This window comes from Tamandua tetradactyla, chromosome 2 (genome assembly GCF_023851605.1).
Source record: "Tamandua tetradactyla isolate mTamTet1 chromosome 2, mTamTet1.pri, whole genome shotgun sequence".
NCBI classification, from domain to species: Eukaryota; Metazoa; Chordata; class Mammalia; order Pilosa; family Myrmecophagidae; genus Tamandua; species Tamandua tetradactyla.
The window spans coordinates 19,450,200-19,471,754 of NC_135328.1; the positions used below are offsets into that span (position 1 = coordinate 19,450,200).

The 21,555-nt window shown below is 38.6% G+C and overlaps 1 pseudogene; it reads right to left on the bottom strand.

Moving 5' to 3' along the window:
• Positions 1 to 15,635: 15,635 nt before the first annotated feature.
• LOC143655677 (parvalbumin alpha pseudogene) overlaps positions 15,636 to 21,555 on the bottom strand; it is a 50,512-nt pseudogene continuing 44,592 nt past the window's right edge.

Here is a 21,555-nt window from a genome sequence, read left to right on the forward strand (position 1 = left end):
CTGGGTTGACTACTGTCCGCCCAAATTTGCATCCATCTGAAACCTCAGAATATTACCTCATTTGGAACTAGGGTCCTTGCAGATGTAATTAGTTAAGACATTTCAGACTGAATTATGGTGTCCTTATAGGAGAAAGAGAGGGAGAGTCATACACAGAGACTCAGAGGAAGAAGACAATGTGAAGATGGAGGCAGAGATCTGAGTTATGATGCACACACCAAGAAACACCAGGGATTAGCCAGCAACCATTTGTAGCTAAGAGAGAAGCATGGAAGAGAGTCTTCCTCTAAGTCTCCAACAAAGAGCCAACTCTACCAACACCTTCATTACTTCTAGTCCCAGAACTGCAGAAGAATAAATTTCTGTTGTTTTAAGCCACCCAGGTTGTTGTAATTTGATATGACAGCCCAAGTAAACAAGTGGAAAAATCCAAGCCTTGTGGGAAAGGGCTGCTGGGAAAGTGTCTGTAGCCTGCTCTCAGCAAGGAGATGATACTCTGTTTTCTGGGTGAGGTTGAATCATTGTTAGTAAATCAAACAAACTGAGAGGTGCTGTACATAAACATTCCTGAAGAAAGACTTCAGAAGAAAAATGATATTGCACAGATGTTTTTATGGTGACATTATTTATAAGAGAAGAAAAATGTAAAAGAAAGCTAAAAATTCAACAAGAGTGTTAAGGTACATTATGATTTATCGCTTCTGTGTATTATTGGGCTGCCAATAAAAAGGTAATTATGAAAACTATCCAGTAACAAGGGAAAGTGTTTGTGAGTTACATTAAATGAATAAAGTAGGAAGTAAATGGATCGTTTATTTAGACTATATTGAAAAAAAATTGACTGTCAGTAGAGATAGACAAAAGGGAATGAAAACAAATAAACACTGAACTTGGAGTCAGAATACCTGGGTTTATATCCTGGATTTATCATGTATGATTCACACTTGGGCAAATTAATCAGTCTTCTGGAACTTTGAAGTTGTATTAGAGGGACAATGACATTGACCTTCATTCAGAGGTTTGAGTGTCAGTTAGGAGAACATGTCTAGTGTTTATATGGAATAGTTAAGAGAGTGGACTCAGAACCCAGGCAAACGTGACCAAACTCTGGTTCAGTCATGTGTTATTGATGGAACTGTGGACAAGATAATTAACTTACCATACCTCAGTTTTCTTATTGATAATTGGGCTGTATGGTTCAGAGGACAAAGGCTTGGAGGTTATAGCCAAATGCTTGGGTTTGGATCAACCATTTACAAATTTTGATACTTTGTGCAAGTTATTTAATTCCTCTGGGTCTCAATTTCCTCATCTATAAAATGAGAATAAAAAAAGTACTTACTATATGAGCTGTTAGGAGACTGGTATGATTTAATATGTGGAAGAGTTTCTGGATCAGTGCCTGGCACACAGTAAGCAATCGACACATGTTAGTTGTTATTATTCAGAATAATGGAAAACATTTGAATTGAAGATGGTCATGAATCTGGATAGGAGCTGAAAGGGAACCCAGGCAAACAAAGCCATTAATAAGCTACTGCAGTAGGATCAGGAAAGAATTCAATCTTTGTCTTAGGTGTTTTATTGCTGTGCAGTTTTTGTTTGTACGATAAATTGTAATCTAAAATGGGGGAAAAATGAACAAATCTGTCCTATTTACTAGTCCCTAAGGCAATGCCTGCTCAGTAACTGGCTGATAAACTAATTTGTGTGATAGTAGGAATAGCTGGTATTGGATTAATGTGCTACCCCTGCAATGTAATATATTAGCATTTTAAACAGGCACCTTAAATGCCTTATGCTTGAGAAATGACTGATGTGGATTATCAGAGCCTTCCTTGGTAAAGACTGTTGTGAAGAAGGATTTGATTCTAAAGAATTTTGGGCATTGCTCCAGCGCTGTGTCTTGGGATTGGAAAATCACACAAAAAGAAAACTGAATTCCCTGAGGATGCCCACAGCTGTTCTTTGTCTGATCAGTGAGGCTGAGCAGAGTCTGGGGAAAAGCAGCAGCTCCTTCCCTGCATGAAAACAGAACTACACAGTCTCGGGTCAATTGAATCATGTACTCCAAATAAAATCTTGTTCTCAATCCTAACCTTGATCCACATTCCTGTGGGTGTGAATGCATTTGTAAATCCAACGCTTTGAAGACGTCTTATCAGTTAAAGTGTGGACACATTAGGGAATAAGATCTTCTAAGATTCTATTTACATGTAACCCAACTGAGTGAGGGTGGGTTTTAATTTGTATATCTGGAGGCATTATGAAAAGGAGAAATTCAGATGAAGCCAGAAGTCAGCAGAAACCAGAAGAGTAGACAAAAAAGGAGACAGATGACCAAGTGATGGGTGGCAGATATGCAAACTAAGGAACCCCAAGGATTGAGGTAAACAAGAATACTACAGATTTTGGGGAGAATGCATGGCCTCACTGACACTTTGATTTTGGACTTCTAGCCTTCCAAACTGTGACTAAGTAAATTCCTATTGCTAACTCACCCTTTGTGTAATATTTGTCATAGCAGCCAAGCAAACTAAGACCTGACTCACTGGATTTGCCTCTGCAGAAATTGCACCCACTCACCTTTATCTCATCCCTATCCCTGCAAAAAAAGAGAAAGGGCACTTATAAAAAGTAACACAAGTTAGATTGATTGGCCCACAAAACAAATATTAACAATTAATTTGTGTCCAAAATTTTAGGTTACAAATATTTTAATGGTAAAATTGTGGTAGCTCAAGACCCCATTAAAGCATCTTGACTTTATTACATTACAAATATTTATTGAGCACCCACCAAGAAATAAATGTTGGGGAATGAGTAGAGAACAAAACTCAAGTTCTTGCTCACACAGAGTTTACTTTCTAATGGGAAAGCACTTCTCTGTGACTGCAACAAATGGGAGCATGCTGTCTGTTTCTCTGCTCAGGATCTTGCTGCCCCCAGCTATTACCCACAAAATCACTTGGCTCCAAGAACCCTGACCATTCACCTTCTCCCCTGAGGACACCAACTATTGCTGCTTTTAAGATTTCAAATCCTTAGGAACAACCAAACTTGTTCTGAGTACCATGCAGATTGTTGAAGGGAGAGGTTTTCTCCTCAACTATGAACTGTACTTTGTTACCAGTGCCCTCAAAGCAATTCTCATCTCAAAAAGTCTCACTGGAGTGGCAGAGTCAAGTTCTGATAGCATTCATCTTGATAAAATCTCCTGAGGAAATGTATGTGATTTTCAGGTCTTTGCTCTTCTAAAAATAGATGTCACACACAGGCCTTGGAGGCAGATGAGGAATTGCTGCTACTTTTGTCATTCTTTGAGTGTTTCTCTCTGGAACAAACTATTAGTTCTCCAGCTGCAAAGCATGCATCTTAGTAGGGAATGATATACACTGGCAGGAATGAAATAGCTAATAGTATCTTGGTCCTAGCTTGGTTTCCACCAAATTCTCTGTTATATCCCCAGAAAGAAAAACCATGGAGGATCGTGGTGAGAAAACTATGACCAGGAGGCACACCAGCTCTAGGCGCTAAGACTAACGCTAAGGCTAAGTCTAGGTGTGAATTTAGCAACTGTCTCTTTCTTCCTCTTGAGCCTGTGTTCCTCATTGTCCATATTAAGTGCTACCAGTCAGTTTCCTGATGAGCAGGGCCCAATTTAGCAGGAAGAGAAACATGTGTCTTTTGATATCATGGACATTGGATATCTCAGAGGAGAATCTCCTCCCTCGCATGCATTATTGTATCTTACATTTTTGCCATGGAGAAGGAACTGGGAGCTGGGCTATTTTCTCTGATGGTTCCTATTGTTTTCTGAGAGTCAGTTCAACAGTAGATAAGACAATAACTTCTGAGGTGTGACTAGATCACATGGCAGGTGGACCCAAATTTCTGAGGCTTGACAGAATGCCACAGGAGGAACTTATTCTTATGGGTTGAAGTATGTATCCTAAAATTCACGCTGAATTCCAAACCCCTCATGCCTGTAAATATGACTTTATTAGGAAATAAGGCTTTTGTGGATGTAATCAAGTTAATATGAAGTCATAGTGTATGAGGGTAGGCCTATAATCCAATATGGCTGGTGTTCTAGGGGAATTTAGTCAGAGACACAGACACATAAGGGAGAAGGCCATGGGGAGACAGTGGCAGAGATTAGGTGATGCACCTACAAGCCAAGGAATGCCAAGGATTGCCAGCAAATAACAGAAGCTATAAAAGGCAAGGAAAGAATCTCCTCTACAGGTTTCAGAGGTAGCATAGTTCTGCCAACAACTTGGTTTTGGACTTCCATCTTCCAAAACTATGAGGCAATGAATTTCTGTATTTTTATTCCACCTAGTTTATGGCACTTTGTTATGGAGGCCCTTGGAAAATAATACACTTACCATGCAATTTTTATTTCTCAGCCACATCAGCCTGGGAGAAAACTGTGTAAAAGAGACCAGAAATAAAAATAGCATTTATCTGGATCTGTCTATGACCACAACTGCAGCAACTTCAGCCCCAAACCAAGCCTGCCTCCTCCTTAAATTCTCTTTCATAGAGCCCATGTCACTGAACACATAGCCATGGTGTATGTTGTTTGTCAATTCCTTGCCTCTTGTTCTACCTCCAGATTCCTAAAGTGGTGACTGCTGGTGAGGGCATTGAGTCCCAAACCCATGTGGAGGTTAACAACACAATGCGCCTTCTTTAAGATTCTGTTAAGAAGATGAAATCTCTAGCATAATTCTGTAGATATTACCCATACCCCAATAGAAGATGTGTTCTTACTCTGCATTCCTATAGGTGAGAACTCTCCTGTAAATAGGACCTTTTGTAGCTGTTATTATTAAAGATGTGGCCAAATTGAATCAGGGTGGGTCTTAATACATGTTACTGGAGGCTTTATAAAGACAGGATATTTGGATGCACTCAGTCAGTAGAAACCAGAAGAAGCCAAAAGCCAGAACCCAGAGAAAGCCATAGGGGGAGACCAAGGACATTGCCATGTGACATAGGCAGAGATGCAAGTCAAGGAACCCCAAGGAGTGTGGCAAACCAGCACTAGAATGCTGCAGACTCTAAGAAAAGCATGGCCTTGCTAATCCTTGATTTGGGACTTTTGTCTTCTAAAACAGTGAGATAATAAATTCCTGGTATTTAAGCCAATACATTGTATGCAAATTGTCATAGTAGCCCTGACAAACTAAGACACCACCTTTTATTATCAATGTTCCAGAGAGTTTCCAGGTCCTGGTTCTTCTTCCTCTTTCAGAATTCATCCTTTGAACGAGGCTGGGCCAAGAAACATTATCAGAGACAGGCACTAGAGCTTAGAATCCTCTCCCCCATTCCTTCAGCCTCTGTCCCTGACCCATTTTCCCTGAATTCAGTGTGTGCTATTGCAACTCTCTCTATTTCGAAGATAAAGCCTTGTTCAGGAGACTCCTAAACCCTTCATGTAAATGAGTCTCTTGTTATCTTCCCTGCCAATCCTTAAGAGATGCTGAGCCCATGTTCTACCTCTGTCCCTTGTAGTAATGGTGAAGACATAATCACATTAGTGTTTAGTTTCTAGTAACTGGAACTCCCTGATTCCATACTTTCTCATCTTGGTCTCCTCCACCACCTTCGTACTCTAAACTAATTCTGTTGAAATGGATTTAGACTGAAGGAAATCACGTCAAAAGATATCCTACCACTAAGAACTAAGAGAACTTGTTAAGTCTTTTGGTTTGACTAGTGTAGTGAGGGTGAAGTGTGGCATTCTTGCCTCTAAAACATAAAAATACTATTACTTTCTTGTGGGAATAAATGTTTATTGTGTTTAGTAGGATGGGAGAGATCCAAGACTTTATATCTTTTTACTTCCTAGTCTGGAAGGTAGAATCCCTCAATTAAAATGATCTTTAATGTATTTCTGCACGAATTTGCTGCCTTTTCCTCTAAATATTTTCTCCCACCTACAGTGAATAAATAAATAATCTTGGCAGTCCTGGTCAGTTGCATAAACATCTGTATTTCTGGGTTTAGAGGTAAGTTTGATTCATTCCTGAAAGCATGATTCCAATTAGCAAAAGTTCCTAAGAATTTTACCTTAGGAATATAATGATTGCTAAAATTATCCCTGCAATATCTTTTTATGTTGTACTGAGATTCCTCTTCTTTACTGGTATCATCCTCCTAGATTTGTATTATTTATTTCTAAATGGTCTAAATGAATGTGGGATGTGCACATTTTAAAGAATCCCCATTTATATAAAAGAGGAAACAAAGAAAGTCTACCATAATAAACATATTCAATGCTATTCTTGTCTAGTTACGCTGCAGTTTAAACAATGTGTTCTTTAGATAGACTACTTGTTGCTATGGCATTTATGAATGCCGGAATTTTCTTGTGTGATTTACCTTCTCCACTACTCTAATTGGCGAAGAAGGTTAAAAGAAATTATTTTAGGTAGGAAAAAAATAAAAGAAACCAACAACGATAACCAATTATTCTGCTGTTTGAAACCCAGAGGCAGGCTGAAGTTTCAAGCAATGGAATCATATTCTCTTAAGAATATTAAAAATGTTTCTGTTTTCATCTCCAAAAGGTATTCATCTATGAGGTTTTTTTTTCATTTTATATGACTGTGTTCATTTCTGCATTGCATTTCAACCTTTGTTCATAGCTGCGGGAAATCAAGTCAAAACCAAAGCCTCTCAGGAGGTAGAAGGAAGGATGAGTGACTATGGCGTGTGGGGTAGACATACCAAACAACATGCCGATTCCCCTAATGCACCACACTTTTTACATTTCCCTGGTCTGTTTGTGGTGCTGCCTCATTTCATGAAATGCTCTTGCCATCATTTCTGTAATAATTCCTATTTCTTTCCCAGGACTCAGCACAGGCAGCCTCCCCTGTCTCTCCTAGTCTATTTAGGGTCCCCTGCTCTCCAGAATCTGTCACCTCTTTTCTTCCATCATGGCAGATTTTTCTGTGCTGAGATGGTGTCTGTTGGTGTCTTCTTTGTTGGAGAGGGAGCATATGCTGGCCTGACTGCTTTTCATCTCTGAGGGGCCAGGCCTCAAGCAATGCCAGACATGCATAATTTGAGTGAATTCAGTGAATATGCAGAAATGTCACCTTGTCTTCAAAGGGAGGAAGGGACATCTGCAGACTGACAACTGCGGGTCTGAGTTCTGGAACTTTTTCTGTTTTCAGTTATGATAAAATGAGTTGCTTTCTCTTTAGCCACTCATTAGACTTTTTCCATGATGTTTAATATATGGACACTGGGATCACGAAGTCTCTAGATCTCCTGTTTTCATGCTAAGGCTCAGGTAACAGGGAGGTGCTTTAGATAATTGGGAGACACATGGGGAAAAGAGTGCAGCCAGGTCAGGTGGGATGGAGTGGATGCGGGGTAGGTGGGGAGACCATTGAGGTTCTTGTGTGATACTGATGCTGAGTTGAGGGGCATGGGTTGTCACAGAGCTTAGCTTGCATTTTAGGGCTTGGGGACACTGCAGCAAACGCATGGAATACAGGGCTGATTGGGTGGATGAATCACTCAGTGATTAACACCAGGCTCCCACCAGGTTGAGAGATCAACAGTGACACCAATGGCTGTGAATGCCACAAGGTAAACCCCTGCCAACAGATGCCAGCCAGTGCAAGTCTAAGGACAAGCATGAGGTCTGGGGTCCCTGTTGCCCCCTCTCCTACCCCTGGCAGCCTTGCCATTCCATACCTCTTCTCTGTATATCTGTTATCACCTTGGGAAGGGAAACTGGGAATAGGAATTTAATTGAGAGGTTAAACACATTTTTATCCAGAATGTACTGAAAATTACCTAAAGAGATGACTTATAATATTGGCTCAGACTAAAATTTAAACTGAATAGGACAAAAATTCCTATTGTTTTTAATGTGGTCATCACTATTATTCTTGTTATTATTTTCACTAATCAGGTTAGACCTTTGGATAAACACCAAATTAGTTAAAAGGCTAACCTATTTTTATACATCTAAGTTGAAGCATGAATTAAGTTTGTAAATCTGTTACTCATTTACCCCCGATTTAACAATGAACTGTTATGATGTAGGACTTCTCTTTTGACTTCCAAGATCCATCCTGTTCCTTGCAGGTAAGCTCTGCTCCATGAACAATTGTTTGATTTTGATATTTGACATAAGGTATTGTAGACCGCACATGTACTAAAACAATCTATAGATGCATTATTGTTAATTTGCTTGCAAATGAAATTACAAAATCCATGCAAGCATTGTAGAGGAACAGTTGCTGACAGCTCCCTTTTACACATGTGAAAATGAAGGTTAAAGAAGTATAATAACATCTTTAAGGACCACAAAACTTCTGCCTACACCAACAAAGTAAAATGGAGAATTCCATCCATTATCCCAGGTATTTAGGAAAACTATGATTTTGGTCAATTTATACACAATTTCCTTTTGAAAAACATGTAGCTTAAATGGGCACAGTTGTCTTCTTCCCACCTGTGTCCCGTTGAAAATTTCATAGGCTTATTATGCCGGTGTAATTTCCCCAGACAATGCACACTCTTGTTTTTTTCACAGAAATTCTCCAAAAGTAAAATTGGAAAATGAATGAAGGTAGGGAGAATAAGCATGATTTTAAGGGACTTGAGTTTAATTATTCTGCTGATCATTTCCTGCCTCATTTGAAAAGCAAAGTGAAATAGAAAATTGAAGCTACTCTGAACGGTCCAGTCTCACGCCCTCTATCTCTCCAAAACGGAACAGGAAAAGGTCTTTCTTTAGAGTTCTTTAGACCTTTCAGATGTCTCTGAGCTTCTGTCAGAAACACAGGCTTGGCTTCTTCAGTTGCAAAACAACTCATTGAGAACTGCAGTGTTTCGTTTGAAATTCTGGAAGAGAGGGAAGTGTTAAATCCATCCTCCCTCGTGATTCTGGAGCAGTGTTCAGTAATAACCACCTCAGGGATTCTGTCATGTTTAAAGGGTTGTAACATCTGAAGATTGTTCAGACTTGGGCGTGGAACAGTATTCTTCAACTGAGGAAATGTTGTGCCATCAGTAATGACTTAACACTTAACAATATCCTAAATGATCCTGTCTGTTTGTGTGGTGCATTGGGATTTATACCATGCTTTGTCTTGTCACCCAATTCCTACTATCCAGCCCCATTTATGAGCCAGTCTCCCCTCCTCCAAACTGCCCAGGAGACGTGTGTTTTATGCTTTTAGGAGGGTTCAAAATTAGGATATATCTCTTCCTTTTGTATCTTCATGCTTTTACACATGCTGTTTCTCCATCATTCTGTACTCTGTGAACTCTTCCTGATCTTTTGAGATTCATTTCAGAAATCATGTTTTCCATGATCTTTCCCCAACATTGCGTTCCCCTCCTGCTCACCCTGAGAAATGTAATAGGTTTCTTCCGCTCCACTCCCCTCCCCCCGTATTCAATAATTCCTATGGCATGGACCTGTCACAGTGCATGTAGATGTGGTTACTTTTGATTCTGAATTTCTTCAGGGAAATGAGTTCACCCCATTCATCTTTGCATCCCAAGATTTAGCAGCAATGCCTGGCTCATACTTGGTAATGAATGAGGTAGACAGGAAAAAAAATTGATATCCTTATTTATATACCAAGAATAGGAGACTTGGGAATTTAAAAGATACAAAGCTGACAAATGGAGGGATGGGAGCTTGGATTCCAGTAACCTGACTCCAAGGAGAATGACTTTTCCACTCGGGGTACCTGGCTGATGGGAGGATGTCTTACCTATGCTGGTTCCACTTTATTGAAAGAAAAAGAGCTGTGTGTTTTCACTGACCTATGCTAATTAGATATTACAAATGGGAAACCACGAGGAGAGGTGAAAAACACTGACTCTGGAGCTAAACTGCCTGTGCTAAATTCCCAGCTCCTTGCCTGCTGCTAGTTGCCTTGTCTGGGTCTCTGATGCGAAATGAAGATAATAGTACTGATTTCATATGGTTGTCATAAGGATTAAACAAGTTAACAGAAATAAAGCAATAGAACAGTACCCAGCCTATTAAGTGCAAACTCTATGTGTTTGGTACTATAATATGTATTTTTTTGTTACTAAAAACAGGGAAATGAAGAATTCCCTATTAAATCAGTAATAAATGTGGAGTTTGGTGTACTAATTCTTTTAGCTCATGGATAGGAATAATCAAAATGTCCTTAGTGGTGAAAAGGTCGAGGATCATTGGCTCTCCTGTGAGTCCTTCGGAATGATCTTTAAAGATTATCAAGCGAAATCAAATACCTTATGCAGTACCCAAACAGAAAGTGTCTCCTTTCCAGGGAGGATACCAATGGAGGGGTCCAGGCAGATTTTCTAGTTGCGGGAAGCAATGTTTGACAAAGAATTCATATAGGCAGACGTCATTTTGTATGAATGCTCCCCTTACAGTAGTCATTGAAAAGCTATTAAACATGCCTCCAGATCAAAATTTACAGCAGAACCTGCGATCTGATTGGCAGCTCTTTGGTTCAGAAGGGGCCTCTTGTGGTTGCCCAGGGAATATTTGGAGAGCCCTCACATTGCAGCGCGATGTCTTTTTTAAATGATATTACACATGCTAGGGACTGCTCTGAAGTGCACTAGAAATAAAGCATAAGGGTGATATAATGCAATCCAAATAAACAGAAACAACATGCCTGTTTGGGGAATCACCAGAGCACCTTGCAGTCACATTTGGTGAAATAACTTGTCCGAATTAAGCAATTAAGTCGGGGTCCTCATTAGAGAATGTGGGAATCCATAAAGGGAGCGCTAACATTAACAACAATAAATGGGGTGTTGCTAAGTCCTGTTGTGCATTTGTGAGATCCCTGAGTGGTAAAAGAATAATCAAGCAAATATCCCAGGATCAAGAGAGAAATTAAGATTGCCTATTGCTGATAGTTAAAAGGCAGCATGGAAGAGGAAAAACAGCTTCTGATTAAAGTCAGAAAATCTAGTTTTGTCTCGGCTCTGTTCAGTCATAGCAACCTGATTTTAAAAAGTTAAGTTCATTTCTGAGCTGTAGCCTGTAAACTGAGGTTATAAAACCCGCCTACTTAGCAGGCTTCGGGTGAAAATCAAATGCAGCAATGGATGTGAAAATTCTTTTGACACTTTAAAGTGTTAAAAAAAAAATCAAGTTGTTCTCCCCTATAATTTTTTAAAGCAACCTCCAACACCACATATTTCCCCTGCACAGAAGCTACATTTTCTTCTTATTTCAAGGAAGTTTGAAAATGGGTTGCTTATTTGCTGAAAAAAAAGGTTAAAGTGAGGAAAAGCAATGGAGCTAGGCACAAGATGGCTAGTGTTTAACAAGTGAGCAAAGACAATTGTGCTTTGTTTTTTGCTCAAATGTATCCTGGGAGGCTACATAATTGAAAATTTCTGACTCTCAAATGAGCACAGACCATAATTTTTGAAGAGGCCTTGCTTAGCATGAGTTCTTAGGATTGCACTCCACAGACCTTACGGGGAAATTGAATGGAGGGCGTAGGTTTCCATTAGGAAGCAATTTTCCTCTGGCTGAGTAACTCGGGATAATACCAGCTGTGACAGCAGGAGCCTTGCCAGCCACCCAGTGTTATTGGGAGAGGATAACCCAAGCCGTAGGGCTTGTTTTTCAGACATAGTGCCCCTGACTAAATTGGGAACTGGGTCCAAAGACACAATGTATGTTACAATGTAGTTATTTTTCATCCAGAAGCAAAAGCGTGACTCCCAGTCTTGTAATGTCTGTTTGACAGACTACAATTTGGGAGTCAGCGTGGGGGTAAAAGATGGATTACACAACCATAATGTATAAATGAAAACTAGTGTTTACATCCACTGTCACTCAGAGGCCTCAAAAAAATTACTAAATTCCGAGAAATTCCATTTTCTATTAGTTGTCTTTCACTTATGGTTAAGTCTTCTGAATTTGTCATCTAAGTCTCTTTTTTCCCCCTCATAATACCCATCCCTTTATGAGATACTTCTTATATTTTATATTTAAGGAGACTAGGTTTTCAACAGTTATCGTTGCCTCAAATTCATCTATTACATCTTAGGCGTTAAAAATGTTTATAGTTGATAAAAAATGCTTTCATCTTGGGCTATAGTTGAACCTCCTTAAGCATCTTTGATACTTTTTTGCTAGAAGCTACCTGTTCTGGGGTCTTGTCCTGCCTCCCTCTGGATGCTGGAGCCTCCCATGCATATTATTTCTTTTATTTGCTCATGATTCATCTTTTGGGTTTGGGGATATTGGCCCACTTTCTTCTGAATCAATCCTAAGGCTGTGGGAATTGCAGTAGTCTCATTCCCTGAGGGCCAATGGGGTGACAGGTGATGATTCATTAAAATCCAATTGGGGTGGATTCCAAGGAGAAAGCTTTGCTGCTGCTCTTGTCCTCTCCGCTGCAATATTGAGGGGAGGGGTCTGCAACCTGGCTGCATATGGGTATCACCTTATACTGTACAAAAAGTATCAATGTCTAGTCCCCAGCCCTGATTCCGTTGGTCTGGATTCCCAGTCCTTGAGCTACATACAGGGCTTCTTATACTTTCATGTACACGTGAAGCCCTGGACAGAATTGCAGATTCTGATTCAGGATGTCTGTGATGAGGTCTACATTTCAATTTCTAAGACTCCCAGGTGCTGCTGCTGCTGCAAGTAGCTCAAACACTGCTTCTCAAACTTGATTGTTTACTGAAATCATTTGATAAACCTCAAAAATATCAGTGCTCATTTCCTACCCCCAGAGATTCTAATTTAATTACTTTGGGGATTGGCTTAGGTCATGAGATTTTTAGAAGCTCTCCAGGGGTCTCTCATTTCGAGAACCACTGGGCTAGAACTTTCCAAGCCTTAGGGCTAGGCTCAACTCAATTGCTTTTTTAGTTTCCTTGCAGCTCCCTTTCCCTCACCCCACCCCCCACCCCCAAGAATATCCTTTATTCTTAGGGATCCTTGGCTTTCAAGGACCAACCTCTCTACAGGTTAAAGAGTGTTATACTTCCTGTCCCTGGGCTTTCTGCTGCCATTCCCAGGTTTCCTTCCATCCCAGAGGGGCAGAGAATGTGGGGCTGCTTTCTCTTCCCAGACCCAAGAGGTTACTTTCAAGGACCTTCCTGGAAGCTCTTCACCGAAAGAACTTATAGTGGGTTTGAAATTGGGATGACATGGCTGTAATGATATGTTTCAAACACTCTTCCTGAAATCCAAATATTTAACTATGAAGAGTCCTTCTTTTTATTTTTTTTGAAGAGTCCTTCTTGTTCTTTGAAATTTTTACTTCTACAATGTGCTTTTGCTTTATACACGTAACATCTTCTTAAATGTTTCTGAGAGCTCTATCTTTGTCTTTCTTACTTTGTCATTTTTTATTTCTCTTCTTTTTTTCCCCAAAGGTTATTGTTGTCTTTTAAAAATCTTGGCATTTCTCTTGCATGCTCCAGCCTTTATCAAATGTCTCATTTGCTTATATTTAGAATGGGGTGGTGGTTAAGAATGACTGCACAGTCTACAGAGGTAGTTTTGGTTTGTTGGCTGCCCGGCTTTCTTTGGGATAAGGGGCAGATACAGGCAATTATGTTAGGAGACGCCTAAATAACGGAATAAGGAGGTATTTATCCTATGACACCAGTTCCCAGCTTTAGCTACCTTAGTTTTTTGCAGATGTTTACTTGTTTTTCTAGGAATGAATATCAAGCTTCAGACCATTAGAGTCAGGCAAGGGAAGGGGACAAGTTCTTTCAAGTATTTCTGTACATAGACATTCATCATTTTGGGCCCTTATTAGTCCTTCCATTTGTCATGCTTGACTTTTACCTCTTGTAATTGCCAGGCAGATGAACTTCTCCTTTGAATGCTCATACCACATACATTCTAGCCTGTGGCTTCTTATGTATGCCTCATCTAGGAAGAAATTTCCATTTACCTCCCATTGTTATTCCTGGCTACTCTCTTCTTTAACTTCCACCTTCTAAATATTCCTTTATTATTATGAAGGAGTGTAAAGAGGTAGATGTGGATCTGCTCTCTTGGAATAGACACTCTACAGCACCATTTGTTGACCGCAGAATATTCTATTTGGTTGATGCACCATATCTCATTTGTTCAATGAATTCTCTATTTTGGGGATTCAATTTTTCCCAATTGTCTGTGACTCTAAACAATCGTACAGTGATGACCTTACAATAAATCTTGGTTCAAATTCCTTAGGTCAAATCCTGCCAGTATAATTATTATATTAATTCACATACATTTTAAATGGAGTGTATTATACCCAAATCCTTTTAATATAAATTGCATCCATTTACAGTGCCTATTCTCCAGTGCTTTCTCCAATACTGAGCAAAATAATTAGTTCTTAATCTTTGTTAACGACCCTACATAGAAAGCATTCCCCCATGCAAACCAGTTAGTTGCTATTATTTGACCTCATCATCTCCTCGTTCTAGCACTTACCTCTCCTAGGTATATTAGTCCCTCCCACCCTTTTTCAAGCTCCATACCATCAGGGACACTGTCTTCAAGCTGTACTCCCTACACTAAGAAACGTGTCTGTAGGTGCACAGTATTTTCTGAATAAGAGAACATGGGGGAAAGCATGTTCTTGAAAGCATTTCTTAATATATACCTTGGTCTGCTTTAAGTGGTTCAGTTTGTTAAGTATTTCATTTTTACTCTAATTCTCATAACCAAAACTGCGATGTCACCTGGATCTTATATTTGTATGTAGTTATAAATATAACCCAAACACCAGAGGGCTTATCAAGTGCAGGAACCCCTTCAATTAAAAGGTTTATTTTATATCTAGGAAAGGGTAGAGGACCTTCTGGTAATTATTGCATGTGTCCCAGAATTTATCCTTATAGAATTGATTTCATTGCAAGAGTATGCACACTTAACTCTCTTCTGTCTTTATTGTAAGCTCTTTAACCCCACACGGATCGTAAGTCATCTTATCCGGTGAATTTAATTGTACGAAACGGAATTACCAAATCTGTACAGATGTCAGCGAACCAGCCTTGCAGACAGCTGGAGGAAACAGGTGTAGAGAAATCCAGGGACTATTAACATATCTAATTGAATAAGTGTTGGTAGTTACAAAAGTAATTAAGAATAAAAGAAAGCCTCGTGAAGCGCCTAACAAAAACATTGCTGGTAATCACTGCCAACTTAAAACTCATTTTGTGATGCTTTCTCAAAAAATGGAGCATTTTATATTGAATATTACCTTTTGTCTTATAATTTACATAGGCTCTTTAATGAACAGCTCGTTTATAGTCCCACTGAGTTCTTCCTGTGTATTTTGCTGGCATCTTGGAAACAGCAGTATCAGCAATTTAGAGTCGGCAGGCTTCCTCCTGAATATTTATAGAATTTCAAAAGCATACATACCAATTTTCTTTAAATCGTCTTTGTAAAATGACTATGTTTTCTTCTATTCTAGAAACAACTTTAGAATAAGAAAATGGGGCTTTTTCTGCCATGGCTTTTTTGTTGTTTGAATTTTCGGATTTATTTCCATGAATGCCTCCATGTAACATTTTATGACATATTTTGTAATTATAGTCAAAGTACATGCTTATTATTTATTTATTTATTTATTTATTTATTTATTTTCCCCATCGGTACAGCCTTTATTATTTCTCCAGCATTTTCCAGAAGAAGGGTGTCAATTGAGGGCTGAAGGGGTCAGGAGGGAGTAAAAAATAACATAAACAAACCGAACAGAACAGCAGGAGGGTGGCAAGGGGGGCTGAGGTCGGGTGTTGGGGGCAGAGAGGTGGAAGTCCCAGGGCAGTCGCGCCTCTTAGCTTTCGGCCACGAGACTGGAGAATCCTTCAACCCCAATTTTTCCATCCCCATCCTTGTCTCCAGCATCCAGCAGCATCTTGACTTCTTGAGCAGACAGTTCTCCGGCAGCTGGGAGGAAGCACTGTAAGAAGAATCTCAGCTCCTCCTCCTCGATGAAGCCACTTTTGTCTTTATCCAGGATGTGGAATACCTTCTTCACTTCATCCCCGTTCTTTTTCTTCAGACCAACCATTTGGATGAACTTTTTGTGGTCGAAGGAGCCAGCAGCAGCAGAGGCCTCCACCGCCTTCTTGACATCCTCAGCGCCGAGTAGTTTGTCATCGGCATCCTGCAACTCTTCCACGAAGCCTTCTGTAACTACCTCAGATGGCAGCAACTTTTCCTTCTTCCCAAATCCCTGTTTCTAACTCCTGCTGGACTCTGTTACCAATGACATATTCCAAGTTTATTCTCGAATGTCGGTTCACATCAGTGGGACCGTACTGTATTTGTCCTTTAGTTTTTGGCTAGACTCACTCAGCATAATGTTCTCTAGGTCCATCCATGTTATTACATGTTTCATAAGTTTATTCTGTCTTAAAGCTGCATAATATTCCATCGTATGTATATACCACAGTTTGTTTAGCCACTTGTCTGTTGATGGACATGCTTATTATTTAAAAAAGAAAGTGTTCTCACTCTTATGCATGCTTCAGTTAGACATTGCTACCTATCATAACATGCCAAACCCCAACCAAACCCCAACCAGAACCATTCCTGCCAATCCTAAAGAACACCTAGGGCATCATACAAGATTCTACAAAGGTTCCATGCACTAGGTTAACTTTCCAAAACCTACAACTTCCAGATGGGTCCCTGGACCAGACAAGTCCTGAAATTCAGAGGGACCAGCTCTTCCAGAATATCAGCTAGTTCCAGCCCCCTATCCATATTATCAACAGCCCCTTCCAACATGAAAAAGTTACAATGGGCATAGTCCAAATACACCTAAAGAGTGGAAGAAAGATCAAGGGTGACGGTGGTGTTAAACAGAGAAGTTCAGGTTTAACTTAATTAATGAGTAATAGTGCTGAATCATACTGCTATTTCTTTTAGCCTCCAGTGCCTTAGAGCAGCTAGAAATAAACACCTAAAATTGTGGGATTGTAACTCATACCAAACTCTGAAATTTGTCCTACAACTGATCATGCAATGTACTTTGAAATTTATTGTTTTTATGTATGTATGTTATTCAAAGAGGTGAAGGAGTATAACAGAGAAGATAGGATTTAACAAATAAGGATGTCAGTTGAATATTGATATTTCCGTTGGTCTCCAGTGTCTTGGAGCAGCTGGAAGAAAAAAAGAAAATTGTGTAACTGTAACCCATACCACACTTTAACACCTGTTCTATAACTACTTGTTAAAATGTACCTGGAAAATTTATTGCTTTTTGCATGTATGCTACATTTCACAATAAAAAAAAGTAAAAAAAAAAAAAACTACCTCTTCTGTGTGTCTATTTGCTTAATATCTTTATTAAAGTATAATTGGCATACAATAAACAGCATATTATAATGTGAACAACTTTATGTCTTGATGTATGAATGTGCCATGAAATGATCACCACAATCAAAATAATGAGCATATCCATCACCCTCAGAAGTTGCTTGTACCTCCATGTAATCATTTTCTCCCTCTCTGATCTACCTGTTTCCATGCACAGACAATCACAGCTATAATATATTAGTTTCCCTGGAATTCTATAAAATGGAGTCACATAGTATTAATTTCATATTGTCTGATTTCTTTCATTCAGCATGATTATTTGTGTCATCTCCATGTTGCACTGTATCAATATTTCAATCCGTTTTTATTATTGGAAGGTATTCCATCCTTTCAATGGTTGTACTATATTTTGTTTATCCTTTGACCTGTGGATGCACATTTATACTGTTTCCAGTTTTTAGCCATCACAAATAAAGCAATGGATATTTGTGAAGAAGTCTTTGCATAGATATATATGCTTTCATTTCCCTAGGAGTGGAATGGCTAGATCATATTGCCTGTGTATGTAACTTTTCACAAAATGGCCAAATTGTTTTCCAAGTAGCTGTACCATTTTACATTCCTACCAACAGTGTGTGAGAGAACTAACTTGTCAGTCATTTTCATTTTAGCCATTCTAATAAGTGTGTAGTGGTAGCGTATTATGGTTTTCATTTGCATTTTCCTAATGACTGATTATGCTGAATATCTTTTTACGTATTCATTTGCCATACACATATCATCTTCAGTTTTAAATTGTGTTGTTTGTTCTCTTATTGACTTTTGAGAGTAATTATATATTTTAGATACAAATTCTTTATCAAATATATGATTTCCAAATATTTTCTCCTGGTCTATGACTAGTCTTCTTATTCTTTTAGCAGTATCTTTTAATGAACAGAAGACTTTGATCTTGGTGAAATGTAACTATCAAACTGATCTTTCATGGGTTGTGTTTTTAATGTTGTAGCTCAGAGATCTTTACTGAACCCAAGGTTATAGAGGTTTTTTCACTATGATTCATCTAGAAAACTGTATAGTTTCAGGCTTTGAATTTGGCTCTATGGTTCATTTTGAGTTAAATTTCATATATACTGTGAGACATGAACACAAGTTCATTTTTGGATAGCCAATTGATATGAATGCCAATTGTTCCAGTAACATTTGATTATGATATACTTTAGTTTAGTTTTCTTGTATTTGGGATTCATTGAGCTTCTTGGATCTGTCAATTTGTTTCCTTCAAATTTGGAAACATTTTGGCTATTATTTCTTTGATGATATTTTCTACCCCATCTCTTCTCTCCTTGGAAACTTCAATTGCACATCTATTAGGTCTTTAGAATTCGGGTTTCACAGATCAGTGATGCTCTGCTCAATTTTTAAAAAAATTTTTTTTCTTTGTGTTTTGTTTTGGATAGTTTCTTCTGTTATGTATTCAAGTGCACTAATCTTATCTTTTGCAATATCTAATCTTCCGTTAATCCTTTTCACTGTATTTTCACCTCATGCATTATACTTTTATTTTCTAGAATTTTGATTTGTTGTTTTTAAATGACTTTTCCATTTATAACTTCTTCTTAAACATATGGAACACAGTCATAAGAACTGCGTTACTGTTCTTTTTAAATAATTCTAATAATTCTATCAATTCTGTGTCAGTTGAAATCCAAAATTGTTGTAACTATAATCTCAAGACTATTATGTACAAATTCTTATATTAACAGAATTGGTATGAAATTATCTCTTCAATAATAATCCTGTTCCTTATTGATCTTTGTATTCCAAGTTTATAACACAGTATCCAGAATATAGAAAATAGTGACAAAATATTGTTGAATGTTTCTGGTGGATGTCTTCCAAATTTATAACGTTAGCCTGGATATCACCCTTGAAATCCAAATTTTGTATTTAATGGGCTTCTTCACATTTCAATTTGCATGACTAATAGGTATTTAAATTTTAATGCATTCAGAATAGAATTCCTAATGTTCCTTCCAAAACCTGTTCCTCACATTTTCTTCTTCATTTCAGTAAATGGCAACTTCATTTTTCTTTTTTCTGAGAATGAAAACTTTGGACTTGACACTGTGTTTTTCTCATATCCCAGATCCAATCCTTAAGTAAATTGTATAATCTGTAAAACCCAACTTCTCTATAATCACACTGCTCCAAGCAACCATCATCTCTTTCTTGAATTAATACTCTAGTCCTTCAACTGGCTCCTGCTGTTTGCCCCTTCTAGTCCATTCTCAACTCAGCTGTCAGAAAGATTCTGCTAAAATCACTCAGGATATGTTATTTCTCATTCTCAAAGCCTTCTAAGGGTTTCCTTTGTCACGCAATAAAAGCTGTACTAAAATTACCAACAAGGTACTATATAATCTATTCTTGGGCTGCCATCCTAACATCATCTCTGAATACTCTCCTTTGTGATCACTCTACTCTAACTGAAATTTCTCAGTTCTTGAAAATTGCCAATTATGTTTCTGCCTCAGGATATTTGAACCTGTTCTCTCTGTCTGGGAGGCTCTGGATATTCTACCTAACATTTCAGTTCCATCTCTTGACACATGCCAATTTTTGTCCTTAGTGCTTATTACTGTATAACATGCTATATAATCTAATTATCAAATGTCCCTTCCACTAAAATGAATGCTTCTTGAGGGCACAGATTTTTGTCTCTCTCGTGCACTACTATACTAACAATATAGATACAGTATAGATACTAACAGTATCTGCATCAGTACCTGACAATTGGCAGGTGCCCTAATTATTAGCTCAATGAATAAATAAAAGAACAAATTAATGAGTAAGAGTAGGAGATTAGGCATTATGTTGAATGTCACTTATAGTTTTGGTGTTCTCTCTGAAGGTAACTGGTAATAGGTAACTGAATAAACCAGGTTTATAGTTCAGAAAATATCTCTGATGGCAGCCAGGTGGATTTTATTTTAGCAAGGAGAGGGTAGAGGCAGGAGACCAATTATTAAAAGTCTTTATCTAATGGTACCAATATGTTGAGTTTGCACAAGGTCATCTATGTTAAAATATCCAGTAAGCATCTGAACACATGAACCAACAGATAGACTATTTTTTATTCTTTTTCTGGGAGAGGGGAGTAAGTAATTAATGGTAAAATTAGGATAAAAGGAGTAACTTCTTAATTCTGTCTTCAAAATTGCCACATATGTAAATGCATGTTGATACAGAGGAAAGAAAATGGATATCAGAAACCAATACTGTGCTTCCAAATCTTAGCTCTCTCACTACCTGTGCTGGCTTGAAACTGTTATGCGTGCAAAAAGGCCACGTCCTTTAATCCTGATTCAATATTGAAGGGTGGGAGCTCTTGATTAGGTTATTTCTATGAAAATATGAAACACCCAACTGTCAGTGTGACCTTCTGATTAGATGGAGATATGACTCCACCCATTCAAGGTGGGTCTTGATTAGTTTACTGGAGTTCTTAAAAAAATCTACATAGATGCAGACATTTGGAGTTGATTAGAGTGCCAACTGAGATGCCTGGATAGCCAATATGCAGAAAGCTTAGATGCAGATGTTTGAAGATATAGAAGAAAATGCCAGAAAGACCTTGAGGATCTGAGAGGGTGGACAGAAACTAGAGAGGAAAGAGGACCTAGTAGATGTTGCCTTGTGCCTTTTCCTGAGATGCTAAGAGATAAAACCCAGAGTTTTGCTCCAGAACAGCTAAGTTGGGACCCACAGATGCCTAAAGAGAAAGCCACTGGAATCAGAACCTAAAGGCAATGGAACCAGGAACCAAGAATCAGCAGATGACAGTCATGTGGCTTCCCATGGGACACACACTGGCCTATCTTCAGAATCAAGTTACTTTCTTCTGGATGCCTTAGTTTTGACATTTTTAAGGCTTCAGAAGTGTAAATGTGTAACTTAATTAATTCCCTTTGTAATAGCTGATTCTTTTCTGGTATATTGCATTCTAGCAGCTTTAGCAAACTAAAACACTACGCTTACAACTTTAAGTAAGTAACACAATGCCTTAGTGCCTGCTTCCTCCTGATTTGAGGATCTCTGCATAGCTTGCGCTCTCAAATTTTAGAAGATTGTAGCTAGATGTGGACCTTCCTTTGCTATGTTAGGGCCTATCAACCTGAAGACTGGTGGTTTCTCACTACTCAGTATTAGGGAATTCCCATCCATTATTTCTTTGGCAATGC